The sequence below is a fragment of the Carcharhinus amblyrhynchos genome, chromosome 1 (assembly GCF_965287045.1).
Source record: "Carcharhinus amblyrhynchos chromosome 1, sCarAmb.v2.hapA, whole genome shotgun sequence".
NCBI classification, from domain to species: Eukaryota; Metazoa; Chordata; class Chondrichthyes; order Carcharhiniformes; family Carcharhinidae; genus Carcharhinus; species Carcharhinus amblyrhynchos.
In genome coordinates this window covers 51,864,353-51,891,940 of record NC_137324.1, presented here as the reverse complement: position 1 = coordinate 51,891,940, position 27,588 = coordinate 51,864,353, and positions in this window count along the sequence as shown.

The window sequence follows — 27,588 nt, the reverse complement described above, 5'->3', positions numbered from 1 at the left end:
GGTTGAGGGGTGACCTGATAGAAGTCTGCAAGATTATGAGGGGCAGAGACAGAGTGGATGGTCAGAAGCTTTTTCACAGGGTGGAAGAGTCAATTATGAGGGGGCATAGGTTAAAGGAAATGTACGAGACAAGTGTTTTTACACAGAAGGTGGTGGATGTCTGTAACACGCTGTCGGGGGGACATAGTGGAAGAAAATACAATAGTGACTTTTAAGGGGCGTCTTGACAAATGCATGCATAGGATGGGATTGGAGGGATATGGTCCCTGGAAGGGTATAGAAGTTTTAGTTCAGTCGGGCAGCATGGTTGGTGCAGGCTTGGAGGGCCAAAGGGCCTATTCCTGTGCTTTAATTTTCTTTTCTTTGTTCTACATGCCAAATTAATGGACATAGTTCATTTAAAGCTGGATCAGAGTCGCGGGGAATGCGCCCTCAAACATCAGGATTTTAAGCACAGAATTGTGAGGTTTATCACTTTATTGAGATAAGGAATAAAAACTGCTGGCATGAAAATGTAAAACTTTACAGAAATGTTGTTGGCGATTCCCTTCTGGGACTCAGGGCTGACACAAATCGCAATTATCATTTGTGTTATGATTCAGTTGCCCACTGTGTGAGAAAGAACTGAAAAATGTTCTTTTCTCTGGCACGTACACATTTGTGTATTTAAGGAAATAGCAACCCCCTCCCCCTCTCTCCAGTAAAAATAATCTCATCATAAACATAAGTCTTTCCTTTAAGCAGGGTTGGCAAGCAGAAAGATATTTCCAATTAAAACTGTAGTGATTTCCAGGAAAAAGAACGCAACTAGTGGAGGTGTTAAAACATGAAGACTAAAGCTTAAAGGATTATCTTAAAAGAAGCACAAAGAAAATAGGGGCTTATATGGAGGATATATGAATTTCCCTGCTGTTCGACACAAGCAGCCTCATTGACAGAGTAACATGTACACAATGTGATCACTGAATTCCTGCTACAAATCAAAAACACGTATTGAATGTGGTGTGGAGACCGCATAGCTTTGGTTCAGCATAAATCAGAATATAACTGCATCTGTTTTTAAAAACCGTATGTTTACTTCAACTTTAAACAAGTTTTATTGAAAATAAATAGATATTGACGCTTCCTTGATGACATTCATCGTCCAGGCTCACATACAGAGGATATTCACTGGGGGTTGCTGGCATTGATGGAACTGTGTCCGAACATGAATCAGTGCTTCCAGGGTAGTGGGAAACAGGGGAAGCAAGAGCACTCTGAATAAATTGTACATGTATACTCTGCTCTTGTCAATCTCTGTTTCAAAGGTTACTTTGCACTATTTCAGATCCTTGCTTTGTGAGGATTTAAAGTAGGATTCAAAGCCATATATGTATATATAAATGTTACGTGACTCTTTCTGCTCCACAAAACTTTGAAACCTCCTTAAGCAATGAAGCATCCTCTAATGTTAAACAGCCCGATTTATCAGTGCATTCTTCCAGCAGAATTCCTTAGGGCGAGTGGTATCCTCTGATGTACACAGTCCAGTTCTGAAATTTTCTTTTTTAGTGCAGTAACTTACTAATGAGGATGTTAGTAAATAAAGAAAATCAATCTACTTTAGTTACCTTCTTTTCATTCTTGGGAAGAGCTAAAGATAAAAGTTTGCGTCAATTGATGTCAGTGATGTTACTTCTGGTTCACGGGACATGTTCCCACATTTTCTTCACTCTTAGCATTTTAGGTTTCCAGATTATAAGCAGCAAAGGCTACACCTTACTTACAGAAAGAAAGGAGGTGTACATTTCTGAATAAATATTTCAGTTCCTTGCTTTTAATGTTAGTGTGCCAGGAACAGAAGGAAATTCATGATTTGAGAGGGAAAAGATGAACAGTTGGCAACTGAATGGATCCAGGATTCCAACCATAATATCACAGAATTGTTGTGGAGCCGAAACAGGTCATTCGGCCCATCATGTCAAACCAGAAGCAGGGAAGTAAATGCAGCCTGGGATGTGATGGCTATGGCAGTCAGTGCCCATGGCCTGACACTGAGGACTTTCATCCAGTGCCACAAGAAAATGAATGACCTCATTCAAACTGCGAGGGTGAGTGTCCATCCTCTTGGCATCAGTCCCAGCTGTCACACTAAATCCACTCCCCGACAGCCTGTGCCCTCTAGCACCTGACCCTCCCCAGCATCTTCCTCAAATCCCTCCCCATCACAACACTTTCCTGTGCAGACACAGTGCCAACTGTGAGGGAGTGATAGAGATCTCAGGGAAGCCACATGAGAGAGTTGTGAGTGACAGCGAGGTTAGTCAGTGCTACAGAAATGAGGATCAACAGTGGCACACTGGTTAGCACTGCTGCCTCACAGTGCTGGGGACCTGGGTTCGATTCCTGGCTTGGGTCACTGTCTGTGTGGAGTTTTCACATTCTCCCCATATCTGTGTGGGTGTGCTCTGGTTTCTTCCCACAGTCCAAACGATGTGCAGGTTAGCTGGATTGGCCATGCAACATTACCCCTTAGTGTAAGGGGGACTAGCCAGAGTAAATATATGGGATTGTAGGGATAGGGCCTGGGCGGGATTATGGTCGGTGATGGGCCAAATGGCCTCCTTTTGCACTGTACGGATTCTATGATCTAACCTTTATCCATATTGTCTTGTCTCAAGTGAGTTCCAAGCTGCCTGGGCACTAATTCTTCCCTTTCACTGAAATTTTGCAGGATCAACTCCTGGCGAGGCTGGGCCATCAGGAGTCACCGTCCCCCTGCAACCCCAGCCAACACCTGGGAGTAAAGCTCCAAGGAAAGCACTATCCGAGCTTCATAGGCATTACCAGCTCAGAGATACACACCTCGGGTGGTGGAATTAGCAGACAGGCTTCAGGATCACTATCTGGTAAGCACCACACAGCTGCTGATGCACATGTCCATGCGGGAATGCCCGAGGGATCAGGCAGGTGGAGATCTGCTGGATCCCAGGAAACAGCTGACTCCCAGCCAGATGCTGGGCCACTGGAAAAGGCTCTCCCAAAGCTGCTGGAGATGCAGAAGCAGAGCTGGGAACGGCAGGAGGGGCTGTCAACGACATTCTGGCAACTGCAATGACACTTGGAGGAATCAAACAGCTTTCAGGTGCAGGAGATGGTGCCAGCATTGCGTAGCATCCAGACTGACTCCTCAAGGGTGGCAATCGCAGGGGATAGCCTGGGGCAGGAATTTGTAGACATGGGTGTCAGGGTCCAAGGCATGGCTGCTGGCCTCAGCAGCATGGCCCAGATACAGAAGGCCATAGCTGTGGGTCCCAGGAACATGCTCCAGATACAGAGGGCCATTGCTGCGGGCCTCAGGAGCATGGCCCAGATACAGAGAGCCACGGCTGCGGGCCTCATGAGCATGCTCCAGATACAGAGGGCCATGGCTGCGGGCCTCAGGAGCATGCTCCAGATACAGAGAGCCACGGCTGCGGGCCTCAGGAGCATGCTCCAGATACAGAGGGCCTTGGCTGCGGGCCTCATGAGCATGCTCCAGATACAAAGGGCCATGGCTGCGGGCCTCAGGAGCATGGCCCAGATACAGAGGGCCATGGCTGCGGGCCTCAGGAGCATGCTCCAGATACAAGGGCCATTGCTGCGGGCCTCAGGAGCATGCTCCAGATACAAGGGCCATGGCTGCGGGCCTCAGGAGCATGCTCCAGATACAAGGGCCATGGCTGCGGGCCTCAGGAGCATGCTCCAGATACAAGGGCCATTGCTGCGGGCCTCAGGAGCATGGCCCAGATACAGAGGGCCATGGCTGCGGGCCTCAGGAGCATGCTCCAGATACAGAGGGCCATAGCTGCAGGTCCCAGGAGCATGCTCCAGATACAGAGGGCCATGGCTGCGGGCCTCAGGAGCATGCTCCAGATACAGAGGGCCATAGCTGCAGGTCCCAGGAGCATGCTCCAGATACAGAGGGCCATGGCTGTGGGCCTCAGGAGCATGGCCCAGATACAGAGGGCCGTGGCTGCGGGCCTCAGGAGCATGCTCAGATACACAGGGCCATTGCTGCGGGCCTCAGGAGCATGGCCCAGATACAGAGGGCCATGGCTGCGGGCCTCATGAGCATGGCCCAGATACAGAGGGCCATGGCTGCGGGCCTCATGAGCATGCTCCAGATACAGAGGGCCATGGCTGCGGGCCTCAGGAGCATGCTCCAGATACAGAGGGCCATAGCTGCGGGCCTCAGGAGCATGCTCCAGATACACAGGGCCATGGCTGCGGGCCTCAGGAGCATGCTCCAGATACAAAGGGCCATGGCTGCGGGCCTCAGGAGCATGCTCCAGATACAGAGGGCCATGGCTGCGGGCCTCAGGAGCATGCTCCAGATACAAAGGGCCATGGCTGCGGGCCTCAGGAGCATGCTCCAGATACAGAGGGCCATGGCTGCGGGCCTCATGAGCATGCTCAGATACAAAGGGCCATAGCTGCAGGTCCCAGGAGCATGCTCCAGATACAGAGGGCCATGACTGCGGGCGTCAGGAGCATGCTCCAGATACAGAGGGCCATGGCTGCGGGCCTCAGGAGCATGCTCAGATACACAGGGCCATGGCTGCGGGCCTCGGGAGCATGCTCCAGATACACAGGGCCATGGCTGCGGGCCTCAGGAGCATGCTCCAGATACAGAGGGCCATGGCTGCGGGCCTCAGGAGCATGCTCAGATACACAGGGCCATGGCTGCGGGCCTCAGGAGCATGCTCCAGATACAAAGGGCCATGGCTGCGGGCCTCAGGAGCATGCTCAGATACACAGGGCCATGGCTGTGGGCTTCGGGGACATGGCCCAGATACAGAGGGCAATTGGAGAGCAGCTCTAGAGCTTGGTCCAGATGCAGAGGTCCATTGTTGAGAGCTTGTACACCATGATGCAGACAATGTTCTATCTCCAGGACTAGCAGCACCAGGTGACACGGAGGTTTCTGGAGCTCACTCCAGCTGCACCTCTATCTAATTGAGTTTCCCAGGGATCCCTGAAGGCTGAAGGCTATCCCGGGGCCTTCCACCCAGGAGACCAGGAGTTCCCAAGCACATAGATACTGAACCCTGGCACCCATGGCCTTCGGCAGCAGCATGTGGCAAATTGTGCTGAGCTCTATGGTGTTCATGTACACATTCAGTGTGTCTGTGAGAAGGCACTTATGAGGAATGCTCGCAGTATGATTTCTGCGTGTGGCCACCTGGACGTGTGCTACAATGATGTGGAGATGCCAGCTTTGGACTGGGGTAAGCACAGTAAGAAGTCTCACAACACCAGGTTAAAATCTTTATTTGGCAGCACAAGCGTTTGGTGTTTGCTACAAACCAGCCTCCAGGAATGACATGCAATTCAAACAGAACAAAAAATCTCTCCTAACTTCCATGCGATTAGACATTACGGTGCTCATTGCAAGAGGCACTTCAGAGTTTATGCAGTGTGAAGAGCTGTGACAAGTTCCCTTGATTAAGACAACAGCTGCCAGACCTGGTATTTGTAGCTGTTAGTGGGGCCTGAGATGGAATGTCAAAAATAAATCACAGAGCGTTTCTAGCAGACAAGAGCAGAGTGACGAATGCACCATTAGTGGGCTTTGCAATTGGCATCATAGGCAGTTCCTCAAGGGCCTCTCAACAGCCAGTAAAATACTCACCACATGAGCCCCAACCCAGCAGTTGGCACCAGCCTGAAAGACCTCCAAACCCACCAACAACCCCAAGCCCCTGCAGCCTTGGAGGCACCCCGCTCTACATGGCAGCAGCGGCTGGCATACCCCTTTGCACCCCGGATGTTAGTGATAAGTGGTACTCACCACCTCATTCGTCATTGCAATCCATTGCAACTGTACCACATTTCAAGGGACCAGTAATGATTTGGGTCCATTTGATTCCCTGCTGGCTGGGTGGGAACATTCTGGGGGTGGCTGGGGTGAGGGATTGTAGAGGTCATCGTGTGCCAAACTCACAAATGAAATTGAAATTATGCTAATCAGCCCTGCATTTTATCTGGGCAAGATCCAGATTGCACCAGAAAGGGACTGGGGAAATCACAAACCATATGGCACCAGGTGCAATGCCTGTCTTTATTTTTATTTTATTTGATTTTTCATTGTCACATGTATCAGTATGCAGTGAAAATTATTGTTTCTTGCATGCTATATTTGGCTGGTTAGTCTTACTTTGGTCGGTTAGTCTTACTTCAGTGGTCAGTAAATTAATGGAAAAGATCCTGAGGGATCGGATTTATGACCATTTGGAAAGATGCAGCTTAATCCAGGATAGTCAGCATGGATTCATGAAGGGTAAGTCTTGCCTCACAAATTTGATTGAACTCTTTGAGGAGGTAACTAAGTATGTAGATGAAAGTAGAGCAGTTGATGTCGTATACATGGATTTTAGTAAAGCGTTTGTTAAGGTTCCCCATGGTAGGCTCATGAAGAAAATAAGGAAGTGTGGGATAGAGGGTAATTTGGCCAATTGGATAAGTGACTGGCTATCTCATAGAAGACAGAGGGTGGTGGTGGATGGAAAATTTTCAGACTGGAGACCAGTTATCAGCGGTGTACCAAAGGGATCAGTGCTGGGTCCTCTGCTTTTTGTGATTTTTATCAATATCTTAGAGGAAGGGGCTGAAGAGTGGGTTAGTAAATTTGCTGATGACACCAAGATTGGTGGAGTAGTGATAAGGTAGAGGGCTGTTGTAGGCTGCAAAGAGACATTGATAGGATGCAGAGCTGGACCAAAATGTGGCAGATGGAGTTTAATCCTGATAAGTGCGAGGTGATTCATTTTGGTAGGACAAATTTGAATGTGGATTACAGGGTCAACGGCAGGGTTCTGAGGAATGTGGAGGAACAGAGAGACCTTGGGATTCATACCCACAGGTCCCTGAAGGTTGCCACTCAAGTGGATAGAGCTGTGAAGTAAGCCTATAGTGTGTTAGCGTTTATTAACAGAGGGTTTGAGTTTAAGAGCTGTGGGGTTATGTTGCAACTGTACAGAACCTTGGTGAGACCACATTTGGAATATTGTGTGCAGTTCTGGTCATCTCACTATAAGAAGGATGTGGATACATTGGAGAGATTGCAGAGGAGATTTACCAGAATGCTGCCTGGTTTGGAGGCTAGGTGTTATGAGGAAAGGTTTAGGGAGCTGGGGCTTTTCTCTTGCGAGTAGAGGAGGATGAGAGGTGACTTAATAGAGGTTTATAAGATGATGAGGAGGATAGATTGAGTGGACGTTCAGAGACTATGTCCTCAGGTGGATGTAGCTGTTACTAGGGGGCATAACTATAAGATTCATGGTGAGAAATATAGGAGGAATGTCTGAGGTAGGTTCTTTACTCAGAAAGTGGTTGGGGTGAGGAATGGACTGCCTGCTGTGATAGTGGAGTCGGACACTTTAGGGACTTTCAAGTGGTTATTGGATAGGCACATGGAGCACACCAGAATGATAGGGAGTGGGATAATTTGATCTTGGTTTCGGACAAATGTCAGCACATCATCAAGGGCTGAAGGGCCTGTACTCTATTATACTGTTTTATGTTCTATGTTCTATGTTGACAAAGCATACCATACATAGAGAAGGAAAGGAGAGAGTGCAGAATGTAGTGTTACAGTCATAGTTAGGGTGTAGAGAAAGATTAACAGTGGCACAGTGGTTAACACTGCTGTCTCATAGTGACAGGGACCCAGGTTCAATTCCAGCTTCGGGTCACTGACTGTACGGAGTTTGCACATTCTCCTCGTGTCTGCGTGGGTTTCCCCTGGTGCTCCGGTTTCCTCCCACAGTCCAAAGACATGCAAGTTTGGGGGATTAGCTATGCTAAGTTAACCCTAGTGTCAGGGGGATTAGCAGGGTAAATATGTGAGGTTACGGGGATAAGGGCTGGGTACGATTGTGGTCGTTGCATACTTGATGGACTGAATGTCCTCCTTCTGCACTGTAAGGATTCTATGATTCTATGAACTTAATGCAATGTAGGTCCATTCAAAAGTCTGAAAGCAGCAGGGAAAAAAAACTGCTCTTGAGTCAATTGGTACGTGACCTCAGACTTTTGTATCTTTTTCCTGTTGGAAGAAAGTGAAAGAGAATATGTCTGGAGTGCATGGGGTCCTTAATTATGCTGGCTGCTTTTCTGAGGCGGCGGGAAGTATTGACAGAGATAGGAGACTGGTTTGCGTGATGGACTGGGCTTTATTAACAACCCTTTGTCATTTTTTTGCTGTCTTGGGCAGAGCAGGGGAGGTGGTGGTATAATGGTGTTGTCACTGGACTAGTGATCCAGAGACCGGATTTGAATCCCACCATCATGGATGGTGAAATGTAAACTGAATAAAAATCTGGAATTAAAAGTCTAAAGATGTCTATTGTCAATTGTTGTAAAAACCCATCTGGTTCACGAATGTCCTTTAGGAAAGGAAATCTGCTGTCTTTACCTAGTCTGGCCTAAATGTGACTCCAGATCCACAGCAATGTGGTTGATTCTTAAAATACCCCCTGAAATGGCCTACCAAGCCACTCAGTTTGAGGGCAATTAGGGGTGGAAAATAAATACTGGCCTTGCCTGTGACACCCAGATCCCATGAATGAATTTTTAAAAAGGGGCCTGCACGCAATTTTTGCAGATTTGCACAATCTGCGCCTGGAACAATGTGGTCAGGAACCACCGCCAATCTCTCTGACTGCTTATTAAATGGCTAGTCTGCAATAAATGGCTTCAGGACTTTTATTTATTGTGTCAAAAAGTGAAGATGATGCCACTCCATGCCGCTTTGCAGCTTATAACCTTGTTATGAACTGTTATAAATTGACCATTTAGCTTTGCCAAATTATTATGCACTTCAACCAGAATTCCAGTTGACAATATTAAAAAGAGCCCCAATTGTAATGAAGCCCCAATATCCTGCGTATTCACGTTAGCAGATAACAATCTATAATTTGAAGTGGTTTACTTACCAGGAAAACAATGCAATCGGTTTGAAAAAGATCCTCAAACACACGCATGTTAACCATATTGACAATCTGCTTTGCATCTCTTTCTTGGCGCAATCATTGCAGCAACTAATTCTGAAAATGCAGGCAAATGACAAACACATTACAAGATATAAACATTCTATTTAAATCTCCATAAGGAAATATCACATTTAAAAAAAATTATTCTGGCCTTCATTCCTGCTGTGCCACAATTCTCTGGCTGCCTGATTTTCCTCCCTCTAATGATTTTTCCTTCTGTCTGAGTTTAGAAAATGAGCATGAGATTTTCTGCTGGAGTTGTGATGGCTCCCCTAACTCCAGTGGAATACTGTGAAAAGTTCTCTGGGAGCTGTTCTGCCGGAAGTCATGTGAGATGTACTGCAGACCCACCCAATTAGTGCCAGGTGCATTCTCGTTGTAGACAAATTAGGCAGTCCATATATCATTCAATGCATTCTCTATTATTTGTGGCCTAGCAATTCCTGGGACAACAGATTGTATAGACTAAAGCTTTTGTTAAAAAAAATCACTTCTTTGTCAGCCTGTGATAGCCTGTTTGTGAAATAGCTGTAAGGAGTCTGACAACACCAGGTTTAAGTCCAACCAATTTAGTTACTTAAACCTGGCTTACACCTAGTGTTATCAGACTTCTCACTGTGTTTACCCCAGTCCAAAGCCGGCATCTCCACATCGTGAAATAGCTGAACATGGAAGACTGTCTGATGTTAGAGACAGAAAGTCCACCTAAACTGGGATATCATAGAATACCTGCAGTACAAAAAAAGACTATTCGGCCCATTATTTCTTCTCTGATCTTCCAGTAGAGCACTTTACCAAGATCCTATCCCTGGAACGCCACTTATTTACCCCACTAATTCCCCTAACCTACACATCTTTGGACACTAAGGGGCAATTTAGAATGGCCAATCTACCTAACCTGCATGTCTTTGGAGTGTGGGAGGAACCTGGAGCATCTAGAGGAAACCTACGCAGATACAGGTTTAATGAGCAAACTCCACACAATCAGTCACTCAAGGCTGGAAATGAATCCGGGTATCTCTCGCTGTGAGGCAGCATTGCTAACCACTGTGCCACCATGCGGCCCTTGTCAGGGTTCCTATCATATGTCAGAATGCCAGCAATTCCATTACAAAAAAAATCTTGGCCAATGAATCAGCAGTGTTTTTATTACCGAAGAAGACATCACGATGCAGCCCAATAGCATTCTTTGGTTCAGCAATAGATGGTGTACATACCAACCAAACCAACACGAGTCCTCTGAAATTGTTAATTCTTGCATTAAATGAATTTTTGAGGCTAGATTTTCTGTGCTTCCTTCCAGGCATATTTTTGGCCAGGGAGTGAGAATATAAAATATGTCAGGTAACTAGGCTCCCACCTTTTCGCCAACACCTAAGTTAATTCCTACTACATGCGAGATATGTGTGTGTCAAAATCAGCAGCCCAATCACCATTTGTAAACAATTAAGGAGCAATTATGTCTGTTAGCAAGCCTCCTGACTGGGATCTTACACTGCCTACTCTATAATATGGTTGGAATGAGCACGCGGGTGAGAATGGGTAAGCTGCTTTTTGAGTCGTAGTTGAAAGAAGGCACGAAGGATTGGGGGCATCTCATTAAAAGGGTGCATCAGGGGCATCCGCTCCCAAGATGCCAACCTCCTCCCCATCCTTCCTCACTGCCTGCCTTCCTTCCAGAGATGCAGAGAGGGGCAGGGGAACATGAATATCAAAGCATATATTGGCACTGCAAATTGGTGTCCTAGTGGGAACTAGTTGGTCGGATGCCTGGTGTGAGTCAGGTTGATACCAACAGCATTGGGTTCAATCCCTGTTCTGCCTCCAGCCTTGGTGGAGGTCATCATGCTGGGGGTAAAAATTGCCTTTGGACAGAGAAACAAAGAAGAAGAATGTTGGAGGAAATCCCTAGTTGCCTTTGAAAAGGTGGTGGTGTGCCATTTGCTTAAATACTGCAATCTGTGGGATGAAGATATTCCCAAAGCGCTGTTAGGTAGGGAGTTCCAGGACACTGACTCAGTAATGATGCATTACATGTCCAACTCTTTCCATATAGTACAAGATACATTTTTCGCAGTCTCCCATGGAAATCCAACAGTCATAAGAACATAAGAACATAAGAAATAGGAGCAGGAGTAGGCCATCCAGCCCTTCGAGCCTGCCCTGCCATTCAATAAGATCATGGCTGATCTGTCGCTGCTCAGTTCCACTTTCCCGCCCTCTCCCCATAACCCTTAATCCCCTCTCCTATCAAAAACCCATCAACCCGCGTCTTAAAAATATTTAGCGAGGCAGCCTCCACCACTTCAACGGGCAGAGAATTCCAGAGATTCACCACCCTTTGAGTGAAGAAGTTCCTCCTCAACTCCGTTCTAAACCGCCCCCCTTTTATCTTGAGGCTGTGCCCCCTAGTCCTACTGTCTTTTTTGAGCGGGAAGAGTCTTTCCACCTCTATCCTATCCATCCCATTCATCATCTTATATGTCTCAATGAGATCTCCCCTCATTCTTCTAAACTCTAACGAGTACAAGCCCAGTTTATTCAGCCTCTCCTCATAGCTCAACCCCCTCAACTCCGGTATCAGCCTAGTAAACCTCCTCTGCACTCCCTCCAAGGCCAAAATATCTTTGCGCAGGTGCGGCGCCCAAAACTGCACACAGTACTCCAGCTGCGGCCTCACCAATGCCCTATACAGCTGCAGCAAGACCTCCCTACTTTTATATTCAATCCCCCTCGCTATGAAGGCCAGCATCCCATTCGCCTTCCTGACCACCTGCTGCACCTGCAAGCTGGGTTTTTGCGACTCATGCACAAGGACCCCGAGGTCCCTCTGCACCGTCGCCTGCTGCAGTTTTTCGCCCCGTAAGTAATAGTCTTCCTACCATTCTTCCTACCAAAGTGGACCACCTCACACTTGCCAACATTAAATTCCATTTGCCATTTCCTGGCCCATTCGCCCAGCCTATCTAGATCCTTCTGCAGACTCTCCACACCCTCTGCACAATTTGCCGTTCCCCCAATCTTGGTGCCTTGTCTACTTAATTAACTCAAGAAGGATTGAGATCAAGTTTTCTGAAATTGTTCTTTTTGATTTGATTTGATTTATTATTGTCACATGTATTAACATACAGTGAAAAGTATTGTATTTTGCGCGCCACACAGACAGAGCATACCGTTCATAGATAGAGAAATGAGAAAGTACAGAATATAGTGTTACAGTCATAATTAGAGTGTACAGAAAGATCAACTTAATGCAAGGTAAGTCCATTCAAAACTCTGACAGCAGCAAGGACGAAGCTATTCTTGAGTTGGTTGGTACGTGACCTCAGACTTTTGTAAATTTTTCCAGACGGAAGAACATGGAAGAGAGAATGCCTGGAGTGTGGCGGGTGGGGGTGGGGGTGGGGGGTGGTGGGTGGTTCTTAATTATGCTGGCTGCTTTGCTGAGGCAGTGGGAAGTGTAGACAGAGTCAATGGATGGGAGGCTGGTTTGCATGATGGATTGGGCTACATTCACGACCTTTTGTGGTTTCTTGCTGTCTTGGTCAGAATAGGAGCCATACCAAGCTGTGATACAACCAGAAAGACTGCTTTCTATGGTGCATCTGTAAAAGTTAGTGAGAGTCATAGCTGACTTGCCAAATTTCCATAGTCGCCTGAGAAAGTTCTCTTTCTTTGCAATGCCCTTTCCCTTTTTTCAATGGCCTGTGCTGACCTTTCTCTTTCTTCAGGTACCATGTCTGAAAAGGACATTGGCGACCATGGGCATATGATCCATATGACAGCTGGATGTAAGCCATCAAACCAGCCCCACCACAGTAGATGGGGCAAAGCAACCAGATGCATACTTAATTACACCAGGGATAGAAGACATGATGTGGATTCACATTTTACTCCACAGTGAGAGACATTCAGCATCTTCCAATCCTGCCATGGGACTTAGTGCCAAATGGGAGAATTCCACCCAACAGAATGAGGATGTCTCCAGCTAGTTGTCAAGAACTGGGTATATAAGAATCACGTATGATACAAAACTGGGAAGCATGATTTTCGTTTGCCCTAAATTGACTCTTTGTGTTGTCTGCTGCAGGTCCCCATATTCAGGGGGTACATTAACGATAGCCACTAACAACATAGCACTCTGTCTCTGAGGATAATCCTAGTAAGAAGTCTCACAGCACCAGGTTAAAGTCCAACAGGTTTATTTGATAGCACAGATTTTTGGAGTCTCGCTCCTTCTTCAGGTGAGTGAGGAGTTGTGTTCACAAACAGGGCATATATAGACACAAACTCAATTTACAAGATAATGTGAGTGGACAGAAAGAGAGAGAGAGTGGAGTCTTGCGACTCGGCCAATGTTGTCTTTCTGATATGTTGCAGGAAAGGATGTTCCAAGATATAGTACATTGGGGAGACCATGCAGACACTACGACAACGGATGAATGAACACTGCTCGACAATCACTAGGCAGGAGAGTTCCGTTCCAGTCGGGGAACATTTCAACAGTTACAGGCATTCAGCCTCTGATCTTCGGGTAAGTGTTCTCCAAGGCGGCCTTCACAATACATAACAACACAGAATCGCTGAGCAGAAACTGATAGCCAAGTTCCGTACATATGAGGAAAGCCTCAACCGGAATCTTGGGTTCATGTCACACTATCTGTAATCCCCACGACTTGCCTGGGCTTGCAAAATCTCACTCAATGTCCATATCTTTTTAACCTGTGCTTGGCCCTCTCTCCACGCACATTGTCTGTACCTTTAAGACTTGATTACCTGTAAAGACTCTCATCCCAACCACTATCTTGTAAATTGAGTATATGCCCTGTTTCTAAACACAACTCCTCACTCACCTAAAAAAGAAGTGAGACTCCAAAAGCTTGTGCTGCCAAGTAAACCTGTTGGACTTTAACCTGGTGTTATGAGACTTCTTAATGTGCTTACCCAGCCGGCATCTCCACAGCTGAAGATAATGACAAGGAACTCTCAGAGGATGCACCATCATCCCCTGAACCCTCCACAGCACAGAGGCAGGCATCCATTTACGATTAGACTCAGGTCGCTTATTCTGCCATAGTCCACACTATTACCCAGCTCTCATCTGTGGTTCCAGTGGAATATATTAAAAATTACATATGTCTTTACTGGCTGATAAACAATATTGGATTTTAAAATGATGAAAACAACATTCCAGTGACTTAAAACCAACAGTTTCTAAAATGGATGAATACTTGCAATACTGTTCATGACAAATTCCAAAGCCATGAGGTTGAGCCAATCTGTCTGCTGGAACCCATCAAAGACGAGGAGAATGTGAATGACCGCATCTCCTGAGCCATTTGCAGACTCAACTGGGTGGGGAACAAACGTTAGATATAATTGCTTCAGACAAAGGACACTGACTGAGATAGGATTTCACCCAGCTGTAATCTAACCACGTTCCACTAGACATAACCATATTTGGTCACTGATCAGTTGGAGAGAGAGGATCACGTGATGAGCTCTCCTTTGTGTTTTAAGAAATTGTTTCCTCTACTGACAGAAGCAGAAACTATGCCAAAGTAGCAAGATCCCTCTATGGCCATCATCCCCTCTCTCTGTCCATCCAATTTGCAAGTTTGAGCCCTGCCTGTTGTTTGACTATCTATGTGTTGTGGACAAGAACTTTTTGTAAGAAATCAACCCCAACAATACTAACCCTGGAAGAAAAGAACAGCTGGATCCGAGAATGCCGAGTTCAATCTGAAATTTTCCAGGTCGTTGATCTACAAAACCTTAACTTTTGTCAGACTCTGAAAAGCCTACCTAATGTATTCTCCCACTCCATAGCTTATTTTCAAAAATTATTTCACAAATGCTATGCTAATGCCGGTGTTTTTATTGCCCATCACTAATTGCCATTGAGAGGGTGGTCATGAACCACCTTCTTGAAGTGCTGCAGTCCATGTGGTTTGAGAACATCCACAGTGCTGTTAGGAAGGGGGTTCCAGGACTTTGGCCCCATGACAGGGAAAGAACAGTGATATGGTTCTGAGTCAGGAGAGCAGTGACTTGGGAGGGAGCTTTCAGGTGGGATTTCTAGACATTTGTTACTTTGATCCTTTTAGGTGGTAGAGGTTGTGGGTTTGGAAGGTGCTATCAAAGGAGTCTTGGTGAGTTGCTGCAGTAAATCTTATGGATGGTACACATTGCTGCCAACGTGTGCTGGTGGTGGAGGGACTGTATGTTGGTGGTGGTGGATTGGGTGATAATCAAGTGGGCTGTTTTGTTTTGCATGATGTCAAGCTTCGTAAGTGTTGTTGGAGCTGCACTCATCAAGTCAAGTTGGGAGTATTCCATCACACCCCTGATTTGTACCTTGTAGATAGTGGACAGCTTTGAGGAGTCGAAAGGTGAGTTACTCGCCTCAGAATACCCAGCCTGTGACCTGCTCTTGTAGCATGTTTATGCGTGTGTGTGTGCACGCGCGCGCATGTGTGTATGTCTGTATGTGTATGTGAAAGTTAGGAGTGTGTTTGTGTTCTTTTTGTACTTGGATCAAGTTAAGTAAAGTAAAAACTATCCCCTGTTCCTTCATCAAAAGAATTCAAGGCGACCTGTCCGTTGATGTCTTTTATAGTCACAGCACATAGTTAAGCATTTGCTGAGTTGGCAGCATATTCTTTCTTACAAAGTAACAGGTTCTACAGATGAGGAGTGAAAAAAGACCGTAAGATATAAGGAATAGAATTAGGCCACTCGGCCCATCAAGTCTGCTCCACTATTCAATCATGGCTGATAATTTCCTCAACACCGTTCTCTTCCCTTTTCCCCATAATCCCTGATCCCTTTAATCAAGAACCTATCTATTTCTGTCTTAAAGACGCTTAATGGCTTGGCCTCCACAGCCTTCTGTGGCAAAGAGTTCCATAGATTCATCACTCCCTGGTTGAAGAAATTCCTCCTCGTTTCTGTTCTAAAGGATCTTGAGGTTGTGCCCTCTGGTTCTAGTTTTTCCTGCTAGTGGAAACATCCTCTCCATGTCCACTCTATCCAGGCTTCGCAATATCCTGTAAGTTTCAATAAGGTCACCACTCATCCTTCTAAACTCCAATGAGTTCAGACCCAGAGTCCTCAACCGTTCCTCATACGACAAACTGTTCATTCCAGGGATCATTTTTGTGAACTTCCTCTGGACCTTTTCCAAGGCCAGCACATTCTTCCTTAGATATGGGGCCCAAAACTGCTCACAATACTCCAAACAGGGTATGACTAGAGCCTTCCAAAGTGCATAACCTCACACTTCTCCACATTGTATTCCATCTGCCGCTTCTTTGCCCACTTCCTAACCTGTCCATGTCCTTCTGCAGCCTCCCTGTTTCCTCACTACCACCTGTCCCTCTACATTTCTTTGTATCATCTGCAAACATAGCAATGGCGCCTTCAGTTCCTTCCTCCAAATTGCAAAGTGAAAAGTTGTGGTCTCAGCACTTACCCCTGAGGCACACCACTAGAGGGAAACCAATTTATCTTTCCTCAACTGATCATAACAGTAACTGTCAGCATGTAATGATTCTTTCAACACAATCATATGTCACCATCGGCACATGGAACATGTGCAACTTCCTGGACAATGCTACACACAACAGATCTTTTTGGTAGAGATCTGCTGGGTGTAGCATCCAGATCGCCACCCTCAGTGAAACCCGTCTACATGAAGGAGGTCAGTTCAAGGGCATTTGTGCAGGTTACACTTTCTTTTGGAGTAGCCCATAGCTAGGCTTTGCTGTCATTAACCACCTGATTAATAGGTTGAGCTGCTCTCCAAGGATGTTAATTATACATTCACTACAGTGCAGAAAGAGATCACTTGGCCCATCAAGTCTGCATTGACTGGCTGACAGAATATCTTACCCAAGCCTTCCTATCTCCATAACCCCCATAAATATAACATGGCTAATCCACCTAACCAACATGGCCAGGGATACTAAAGGACCATTTACTATGCCAATCCAATTAACCTGCACGTCTTTGGACTGTGGGAGGAAACCGGTGCACTCGGTGGAAACCCCGGCAGACATAGGTAAAATGTGCAAACTCTACAACAGACAGGTACCTAAGGCCAGAATCAAACCTGGGTCCCTGGCGCTGTGAGTCACCATGTCACTTAAATGATCATCTGATGGTACTTAAACTTGCTGCATGGCAGTCATGAGCTTCTCTCATTTTTAGATTAATTCATCACGAACTCCTGGGAGTATTGGCAAATGATGACTGCAGAGGTTTGTCCACATTTGTCTGCTGAGTAGTAATTCTGCATTGGTTCTGCAGTGCAATGTTTGCAAGTTCATAATGGGTATAGGTACTCAGTTCAATCTGCATTGTGTAACCAATTATCTGCATAACTGTGTTAGGTAATCTTCTCCCAGCGTTAGCATTGGATTTCTAATGCCTTCTGAGACCTTATGGTCTCTGACCTTTGCCATTGTCTTGATGGTTCCTTAAATGATAACCAAGGACAGTTCCTTGCACGCCAGTAACCTGTGATTACAGGACCTGTGGTGTCCATGATATAAAGCATATGGGATGACCAGAATGAGTTTTTATAGTGACAGTGAGTGTAATGGATCCCAGGAATGGAATCTTCAAGTCATTGTACATGGTGAGATTAGCAGTGCTTGGTCATCACATGCCCCTCTGTATGTACATATATTTCAATGTGCAAAGTGGAAGGATATTTCTAGCCACTACTCTCAAGACCATAGAATGAAATCCATTCAGACCAGGGAATATACCACAGGTACAACAATTTGCTGAACACAGCGTAGAAAATGGGTTGTGGGTGGGTGATGCTTGCTGGAGAAACCGCCATGAGTCATGTGCAAGTATTGGGGTTGGCCCTCATATCATGCAGTCATGGCACTGCAGTCTGCCAATTTGGAGTTAGGAACTCAGGCAGGCCAATTCAAGGGACTGCACAGTAACTTAGAAAGGAAGTGTATCTCCATCAATAATATAACAAGGTTCAGAAATTCTTTAAGCCTTATATCCATTTAGAAAGAAGCCCTACAAGCAATCACCTGGAAGATGCCTCTAAAAACTCCATCCAGCTATACTTGGCAGTAGCTTCTTTTTTTAATTCATTTGTGGGACATGGGTGTCACTTGCTGTCCAGCATTTATTGCCCAACCCTGAATGGCCTTGAACTGACTGGCATGCTTGGACATTTCACAGGGGCAGTTAAGAGTCAACCATATTGCTGTGGCCCTGCAGTCACATGTAGACCAGACCAAGTAAGGACCACAAATTCCCTTTCCACAGTGGCACAGTGATTATCACTGCTGCCTCACAGCACCATGGACCCAGGTTTGATTACTGGCTTGGATCACTGTCTGTGTGGAGTTTGTATGTTCTCCCCTGTCTGCGTGGGTTTCCTCCGGACGCTCCGGTTTCCTCCCATAGTCTGAAAGATGTGCTGGTTGGGTGCATTGACCTGAACAGGCACCGAAGTGTGGCAACTAGGGGAATTTCACAGTAACTTAATTCAGTGTTAATATAAGCATTACTTGTGACTAATAAATAAACTTTACTTTAAACTTTAGTGAATCAGATGGGTTTTTCTGACAATTTTTCTGACAATGGTTTCATGGTCATCAATAGCTTCTTAATTCCAGATTTCTTTTTATTGAATTTAAATTCCACCAGTGCCATGGCGAGATTTGAATCCGGGTCCCCAAAACATTAGCTGAGTTTCTGGATTAATAGTCTAGCATTAATACTACAAGACTCCCCTACAGATCTCTTTAAGTATCATTACAACTGGCTGCCTCCTAAATTGTACTGTCCATGGTTGGAGGGAGGGGACAGGAACTGACAATAGTCAAAGGGAAAAAGAAATTTGATTAGGGTTGAAAGGATGTCTTTTGACTCCATTTTCACGCATTCATGAAGCTCTCACCCGCTTCTGACGCCAGTAATTAAAACTGTTCAGAAATCAGAAGAGTAAAAGTGACAGTAAGTCAGGACAATGAGAAGCTACTTTATTCAACACAAACAGGTTGGAAAGAAAAATTTCAGCTTATTTTAACTTGATCTGATATATTCTATGAAGGTGTATTCTACACTGTAAGCAGTTTTGAGCACCGTACATTCAAAAAGATCTTTTTACTAATATTTTACCTTTGTCTCTGTGCAGCAAGATATTTTTGTTTCATGCAATAGAGGAAATGAGCACTATCTATTGTACACCTATAATAGGATTGAGATTCTTAATTGTTCCATTCTTTACTTCCTCTCTCTAATTTAACAGAGCTTCATCAGTCTTTATTTTCACCAGGGCTGGAAGAGTTCATACTGAAATTGCTTTTGAATACAGTTCAATGTCATACAAAGCCCTTGAAGCTTTGGTCTGTTATTGAAAAAGCCCTGCTCTATTCTGGAATGTGAGCTTTGAAAATTTTCTTTTGTTGTTTCTTAAACTTCAAAGCATCGAGCTTTTCATGGGAAAATACAAGGTAGCATGAATGGATGATGGCTTCTGTAGTAAGAACACTCTTAATACCAGTGAGAAGGTGTTTTAATACATGTCCCGTCAATCCCATTCTTTCACTTTATTCTTGCAACCCCTTAAGTTTATTTCCCTTAAATGCCTATCCAATTTCCTTTTAAAATTATTCATTGTTTCATTTATAGGCAGTGAGTTCCAGGCTATTATCACTCACTGAGTAAAAGTGTTTTTCCTCACATCCGCCCACATCATCTCTTGCCCCACACCTTAAATCCGTGCTTCCCTAATGGGGTAAGAAGTCTCACAGAACCAGGTTAAAGTCCAACAGGTTTATTTGGTAGCAAACGCCACTAGCTTTTGGAGCACTGCTCCTTTGTCAGGTTGAGTGGGAGATTTGTTCACAAACTGAGCAATTTACAGAATAATGATTGAAATGCGAGTCTTTACAGCTGATCAAGTCTTAAAGGCACAGACAATGTGAGTGGAGAGGGCATTAAGCATAGGTTAAACAGATGTGTATTGTCTCCAGACAGGACAGTTAGTGAGATTTTGCAAGTCCAGGCAAGTCGTGGGGGTTACAGATAGTGTGACATGAACCCAAAATCCCGGTTGAGGCCTCCTCATGTGTGCGGAACTTGGCTATCAGTGTTTATCTTGGTATGGTGGAGTGGGAACAGCAGTTCCTAATGGGAACAGCAGTTCTTTCGATTCACCAGGAACTTGCCTGGCCTCGAGGGTGTTGGCTATGGAGAGAGGTTGAATAAACTGGGACTGTTTTCACTGGAAGACAGAAGCTGAGGGGAAACCTGATAGAGGTTTACAAAATTATGAAAGGCACAGGCAGATGGATAGTCAAAGGCTTTTTCCGAGGGTGGAAGTGTCAATTAAAAGGGGGCACAGGTTCAAAGTAAGAGAGGAAAGGTTTAAGGGAGATGTGCGGGGGAATTTTTCACACAGAGAGTGGTGGTTGCCTGAAACACGCTGCCAGGGGAAATGTTGGAAGCAGACACATTAGCAACATTTAAGAGGCATCTGGATGGATACATGACTAGGGAGAGGATAGAGGGATACAGATCGAGTAGGGTCAGAACTTTTTTTTAGTTTAGTTAGGATATCGTGATTGGTAAGAAGTCTAACAATGCCATGTTAAAGTCCAACATTCGGCAGCACAGGCTTTCGGAGTGTCACTCCTTCTTCAGGTATCTCCACATCATGATTGGCACAGGGTTGGAGGGACAAGTGCTGTACTTTTCTTGCCTACCTTATCTAAACTTATCATAATCCTGGAGACATCCATCAAATCTCCCCTCAATCTCTTATGTTTCAAGATGAACAAGTCCAGCTTCTTCATACTAACCTCTTAGCACAGACCTTGCTGGGATTTTCCAATTTCCTCTGTTCTTGTTATAAAGGTTGGAGTTAATTACAGAAAGCCAGCACAAAGTGAAAAGGTAGATTTGATTTGACTAAGCCAATTGAATATTTTGATGATGTAACAGAAAAGGCTGATGAAGAGAATGGAATGTTTGCTCTCTATATGATTTTTAAAAAATGTTTGACATAAAAGCCTGGTTAATGAAATTGAGGTTTTTGGAATGGTTAATGTCAACATGAAACTTTAAAAAATTGGCTTAAGGACAGAAGAACAAGAGATTGAAATGCTTAATTCCAAAATGGAGGATGGGAGACAGTAGCATTCCCCAGAGGCCAGGGGCAGGTCCTCAGATTTTTTGAGATATTTTTTAAAAACACTTAGGTATTAGAATACAGACTGGCAAACAGTGAGGTTGCATCTGACGGCAATAAGTTACTAACAAGAACAAAAATAGTTAAAATCAAGCTTTATTCAAAATTAACATAACTTTATTAGAATAATAGGTCAGGATTTTCCGCTCTTTTTCTGGACAGGGTTGCTGATGGGAGCAGAAAATCTTGAGATGACCAAATCACATTTCATGCTGACATAAAAGCATGGAACGATTGTCTGCACCCAGCTCCAGCGATGTTACAAGAAAGGCAGGAACAACATTGCCTTACGAACAGCACGGTGGCAAAGTGGTTAGCACCACTGCCTCACAGCACCAGTATCCCTTGTTCAATTCTGGCTTTGGGTAAGGGACAATTTAGCATGGCCAGTCAACCTGACCCACACATTTTTGGAGGATGGGAGGAAACAGGCGCACTTGGAAGAAACCCACACAGACAGAGGGAGAACATGCAAACTCTACACAGACAGTGATCCAAGGCTGGCATTGAACCCGGGTCCCTGGTGTTGTGAGACAGCAGTGCTAACCACTGTGCCACCATGTCAGAAAATTTAGGGAATTAGCGGGGTAAATGTATGGGGTTACAAGGGTAGGGCCTGGGTAAGATGCTCAGTTGGAGAGTCAGTGAATGTTTGATGAGCCAAATGGCCTCCTTCTGCATTGTTGGGATTCTATGATTTTCTCTCATTCATGGAGTAAAAACCCTTCTGGTTGAGAAAGTTTTCTATCAGAGCTTTCAAAGAAATATGGTTGGCATTGATTATCTCCCACAATTCAGGAAAACCAGGAACTTCGTGTAACTAGATGTCCCTCACTTGCATGAAACTTTGCTGGGATGCAAGGAAACTGATAAAGCCTGGCTGATATCAAACAGAACCACACCCTTTGGTTATCTGAAAGGAAATTCAAGGAGTGAAGAAATTGTAGAATTTAGGTGGGTCAAGATCATGGATGGGTTTCTAGGCAAGAATATATAGATTGTGGGGATCACTTTCTCCAATAGCTCATTCTTCAGCTGGAATTCTGGAAAATGGTGTAAGATATGATTCAGAGCCAAGGGGAAGAAACATAGATCGGAGAACGGGAAGAACAGCAAAGGGGGAAAAAAACAATATGAACTTCAAGACAGGAATACGAAGAAAAACTTGCATGGGATGTCAAAATCAACAAAAACATTCCAAACATATTAGGAAAAGGAGGACATTCAGGAGCAATGTGGGTCCCTTGAAAACTGACAACAGTGATGTCATTGACTTGTCTACACTTCTGGCTGCCTCGGCAAAGCAGCCAGCATAACTAAGGACCCCACACATCCCAGACATTCTCTCTTTCACCTTCTTTCTTTGGGAAAAAGATACAAAAGTCTGAAGTCATGTACCAACCGATTCAAGAACAGCTTTTTCTCTGCTGCTGTCAGACTTTTGAATGGACTTGCCTTGTATTAAGTTGACCTTTCTCTACACCCTAGCTATAACTGTAACACTACATTCTGCACTCTCCCATTTCCTTCTCTATGAACAGTATGCTTTGTCTGTTTAGCGTTCAAGAAACAATGCCTTTCATTGTATGTTAATACATATGACAATAATAAATCAAATCAAATCAAATCAAAATGTTGAATAGGTATTTTGTCTTGGTATTTACAGTAGAAAAAGTCATACATGCCAAAGAAAGCAAGATTGAATCCGCCATCTTGTTAAAATTAATGTATCAAAATGATGACAGTAAATCTATCTGTCCCAAAATGAAGAAATTAATGGCACTAAGGATTGACAAGTCTCCAAGGCTTGATGGTTTCCAAGTGGTTGTGTTCCATGGGTTTTAAAGGAAGTGGGGGACAGCATTTCAGATGACCTAACAATAATCTTCCAATGTTCTCTAACTTGGGAACTGTTCAGTTGGATTGGAAAATTGTGCATATCATTCCACTATTTAATAAAAATGACAAATCCAAAAACAGGGCACTGCAGGTCGCCGAGTTAATATCTGTTGCCAAGAAATTCTCAGAGAAGAAGTGGACAAAGGAGATAATTGAAGTCAGGAGAAATTGGTATGGAATATCATTCTGGAAAATCAGTGGAGCCACATGTTTTTGTGCTGACAATTTCATTAATTGAAAGTGTAAGTTCAAAGTGAGGGGGAAAATTTTAAAAAGAGGTAAGAGGCAAATTTTACACACAGAGGGTGGTGAATGCCTGCAATGTGCTGCCAGAGGAGGTGGTGGAAGCAGATTCTATCACAACGTTCAAGAGACACCTGGATAGACACATGAATAGGCAAGGAATAGGGGGATATGGACCACATAGAAGTAAGAAAGTGTTAGTCTAGAGACGTATCTATGTCAACATAGACTTAGTGGGCCAAAGGGACTTTTCCTGTGCTGTACTGTTCTTTATTCTTTGTAATTTCTACATATGTTGGTTGTGTCAGCATCACAGACTAATATTAATAATCCACCAACTTTTGTAAATGTGGTTAGTTAGTTGGTTAGTTAGTTTAATTAGAACTTAATTTTTGTTTCGAACTTTGCCGCTGTTTTTTTTTCAAATATCCCTGGAAACACAGATCCTAACTAGGGTCAGTTCCAAATGTGGTGGTTTGGGATCATGTTTTAGTCTCCGGCCATCCATGGAGATATGTAATTCTTTTTTGGCTTTGGCATTGTATAAAGTAATCAACAGACTAATGGGATACTTGTCTTTATGTTGAGAGATCCAGAATACAAGAGGTAGAAGTTATACTTCAGCCATAGTTAGACCGTACCTGGAGTGTTGTGAACAGTTTTGAACATCGCACCTTCAGATAGATATATTATTCGTTAGGGGGATGCAGCATAGATTTAACAGAAGGATATCTGGATTCCAAGGATTAAATTAGATGGCGAGACTACACAAACTGGGGATAAGTATTTCTTAGAATTTGCAAGGTTAAGAGATGATCTTCTTCCCTGCTGCCTACAGACTTTTGAATGGCCTTGTATAAAGATGATGTTTCTCTACAACTTAGCTGTGACTAACACTCCATTCTGCACTCTCTCCTTTCCTTTCATGTTTTGTCTGCATAACATGCAAGAAACAATAGTTCTCACTGTTTACTGATACATGAGACAATAATAAAAATCAAATCAAAGACTGAAATTTTCAGGATATCATAGGGGCAGATAGAGAAGTTAGGGTGAAACTATTTCACTAGCTGGAAAGTCCAGGATTGAGGACGTAAACTAAAAATTAGAGGTAAGCATCTCAGAAGCTCTACACGCAAACAATAGTAGAAGTTTGGACCTCTCTTCTGCAAATGTCAATTGATGATAGATCAATTATTAATTTTAAATCTGAGATTGCCAGATTTTTGTTAATCCAAAGGTTTAAGTAATGTGGGACAAAGGGCAAAGTTAGGTTGCATATCAGCAAAGATCTCATTGAATGGAAGAATTGGTTTTAGAGGCTTATTGCTGTTCTTCTGTACACTGTAAGTATTGCAAGAGCCAGGAGCAGAATATTGGTCAAGGTGTGAACAGAGGACCAGAGATGGCAGGCAAGGATCAACCAGAATCAAAACCTTGATCCAAGGGCTTTTCAAAGATGTTGAAAACAGCTTGGGAGACAAACAAAAAGGTGCAATACAAAAGTGGAATCGCCTGCTGCTGCCTAAGGACCCTTTAAGACTCGATTACCTATAAAGACTCGCATTCCAATCATTATTTTGTAAATTGAGTTTGTGTCTTTATAAGCCCTGTTTGTGAACAGAACTCCCACTTACCTGATGAAGGAGCAGTGCTCCGAAAGCTAGTGGCATTTGCTACCAAATAAACCTGTTGGACTTTAACCTGTGTTGTGAGACTTCTTACTGTGTTTACCCCAGTCCAACGCTGGCATCTCCACATAAGGACCGCACTAGGGATGAAGAGAACACAAACAGATTGATCCACTGAATAAATATTCCCCCTGTTCCACAGATGATGTAGTGGGCAGTTGTCAAAAGTGGCATGTTGCTGAGTTATATAGGTCTGCCTTCGCTTCCTTTACTGAGCTTGGTGTAGTATTTGAGATACCAAAACTGACCACAGAATTCATAGGTTAGGAAAGGGAGTAAGAAATGCTGTTGGATTATAACAATGAGGCTGTGTCAATTCTGTGACCTAAATATTGTTGAAAATTATCTGAACATAGCTATCTTATTCAGCAGCTGAGAAAGATTAACGGAATCAGCCTACCTATGAAAGCTCTCATATATGTATTGAAACCAAGATCTTTATTCAGAGAAAAATGTAACTGCATTTATGAATTAAGATGAAACCAACTGATCTGCTCCTATCCAATTTAATTACTTGATTTTTGTTTTAGATTTTTGCCTACATCTCTAGAACCTCTGCCTCCTGACTAGGGATTTTCACAGTCACTTCATTGCAGTGTTAATATAAGCCTACCTGTGACACTAATAAATAAACTTTAAAAACTTTATAGTGATTGATTAACTAATATACCATTAACGATGGTGAGATTTTGACATCAGGGCCATGAGAGAACTAAAAAAATAAACATAATTGCCAGCTCCCTGGGTGCTACTTAGCTCCAGATTAAAATACATGCACCCATTCTCCTAGCTTTCCTATTTCAGCTTTCTGGAAATCATCCAGATTTTATTATTGAATTGTGTAGAGACTGAATGAAAGAATTTTTGAGCTGATTCTACATTCGTGGTCCTGAACCTAACACATTTAACAAACTCAATTACTCACAGCATTATATTACTTTCTCGGCTTGCGTTTAAAAATGTTTCAGAGGCAGGAAAGGAGACAGTAAGGAACAACTTTTAATTAAAGATTTAAAGTAAAATGTAAGGGGAGGGGATGATGAAATATTCCTTTAGGGTCACCTGTAAAACTTAATTCACAGCATCTATTAATTATTCCCCACTGCAACCCATTGCAGACAGCAATTCCCAGAACAGTCCATTATATTAGTAAAAGTGTTCTTTTGCAGAGAGAGTTTCAGGCAACATTAGTAAAACCTTTTGCAAGACCCAAATTTGAGTAGATGAATGTCTGGGTTTTATTTATTAAGCGCGGTCTTAATTACTAAACAAAAAGCTTAGTGCATTCTGACTCTAAGCATGCTCAGCATTTTAAAGCAAAGCAGTCATGTACTGCTTGCCAAAGCATCTATTAACATAGTTCTGATTAATTGTCCTTACCAGATTTAGAAAGATAAAATAGCTACTCTATTAATTACAATGATTATTATTTACTGCAAAATGAGTTTCTCCGCAAAATGTAAAATAGTGAACAAATTAATAATGCACTACAAGAAAGAGCTATTTTATCTTTGTGAACAAGATTAGTGTCCAATAGTTTTCCTGCTAATAAAATTATTCATTATCTTTGGTGATAAATTAGTGCACTTCTAGCTAGCATTTTAAGTCTAAATACAGCTTCAACAGCATTGCACCCTGTACAGGCTTCCATAAGTTCATAAAATTCAGTAAGATGTTTAGATAATAGGAGTGTTAAAAAAATTCATATTTTGTAATGGATTACTCATTCATCATGGTCAGATAAGAATAGGTGGGAAGGGAAAACAAAGAGACACTATCGGAAAATATGAAAACCCAACTTTATGAGGCTAAAAGAGGTGTTCTCTTACGGCACATCTTTTTAAACACTTCAGGGCTGGTATTCCTGTAAAATATAGCACAAGAATTGTGCAGTTGCCCTGATGGTTCAATGTGTTTTATCTAGCAGGTATTAGAGCAATGTAAAGAAAGAACATAGTTTTATATAATGCTTCTCTCACACCTCAGGACCTAAAAAATCTACATTGCAATTCTCACACGCAGTTAGGGATTGGCAAAAAATGCTGACCTGGCCAATGATGCCCACATCTTATGAAAGAAAATTTTTAAAAAATGGATTGCTTTTAAAATAGGGGTGGCATGGTGGCACAGTGGTTAGCACTCCTGCCTCATAGCACCAGGGAAATGAGTTCAATTCCCTGCTTGGATCACTGTCTTTGTCGAGTTTGCACCTTCTCCCTGTGTCTGCGTGGGTTTCCTCAGGGTGCTCCGGTTTCCTCCCACAGTCCAAAAGATGTGCATTGGTCATATTAAATTCTCCTTCAGTGAACTTGAACAGGCGCTGGCGTGTGGCGACTAAGGGATTTTCACAGTAACTTCATTAGCAATGCAAAGTGGGATGGACAGTGTTGGCAATGCAGTGGGTCAAGCATCATCCTATGAGGGCAAGTACGTGTCTCCACTGTGATTTTTCTAGCATTTAGTGTCCGTTTTTGTTTTGAACAACATTTCCAAAATTACTTTAACACTT